Raw genomic sequence first — 1,096 nt, forward strand, 5'->3', positions numbered from 1 at the left:
ACACGTCTCTTGTGTCTCCTGCATTGGCAGGCCTGTCTTTACCAACTGAGCACTAATAAACTGGAATGCATTTGTAGAGTTTGTATTTCTTCCTGTTTAATTGACGTAAAATAGTGAATAAAACATTTAGGAGTCAAGAGTAACTCATTACATCAAATAGAATAAAGATGTAAATTATATAATAGTTCTCAGTTTCTGAGATAACCCCACGGTCTAGTTAGTTAAGTTGCTCCGTCGTGTCCAACTCTTTTGCAACCCCATGGACGGTAGCCAACCAGGCTCCTCTGTCCATGGGATTTTCCAGGCAAGAGTACTGGAGTGGGTTGCCATTTCCTTCTCCAGGGGATCTTCCTGACCCAGGGATCGAACCTGGGTCTCCAGCATTGCAGGCAGAAGCTTTACCATCTGAGCCATCAGGGAAGCCTTTACAGGTGACAGTAAGTCAAGTATTAACACAGGAAATTACATCTCCATGGTCTAGAGCTGCTTGCAACTTCTGACACAGAATACATATTCTGCTACAGAATGTAATATCTCTCTCAGTAAACATGCTCTCACTTAAAAAAAAAAAAAAAAAACAATATAAAAGTCATAAACTGCAAATATATGAGGACCCACTGTATTTACTTTTCATAAATTCTATCATTTCAGCCAGTACTACAGTTTGTAAAGAAAAGGAGGATAGCTTGGATTTATAGATATAATTAATATTAAAGTTGATTAGATATCTATTTGAAGAGAAAACTGTGTTTTCCTTCCTACTTCTTTAGGTATTTACAAGAATCTATTCTGATTTCTTGGGAAATGTTTTACCAGGTTAATCCAATAGAGAGGATTTTTTTTAAAAAACAAAAATTTCATAGGCTATTATTGGTGCATAATTCAGCCGATGTTATGCTTCTATTCATATGTTACTGCAAATTTTATAGACACATATATATGTACACATTTAATTAGGATAATGTTAATTATTAATGTCTTCAAAGATGGCGGTCTCCTGAATTAATTTACACTACAGTAAACAACATTTAAAGCCTGCTAATACTTTAAAAGATACACATTTTATATAGCTAAATGCAATATTTCTTTCATATGT

The 1,096-nt window shown here is 34.8% G+C and overlaps 1 non-coding gene across 1 annotated transcript; it reads right to left on the reverse strand.

The window, feature by feature from the left end:
* Positions 1-347: 347 nt before the first annotated feature.
* Positions 348-420, reverse strand: TRNAC-GCA (transfer RNA cysteine (anticodon GCA)). The gene has a single exon. It is a non-coding gene; the product is annotated as a tRNA-Cys (tRNA).
* Positions 421-1,096: the final 676 nt, after the last annotated feature.

The sequence above is a fragment of the Dama dama genome, chromosome 31 (assembly GCF_033118175.1).
Source record: "Dama dama isolate Ldn47 chromosome 31, ASM3311817v1, whole genome shotgun sequence".
Lineage (NCBI taxonomy): Eukaryota > Metazoa > Chordata > Mammalia > Artiodactyla > Cervidae > Dama > Dama dama.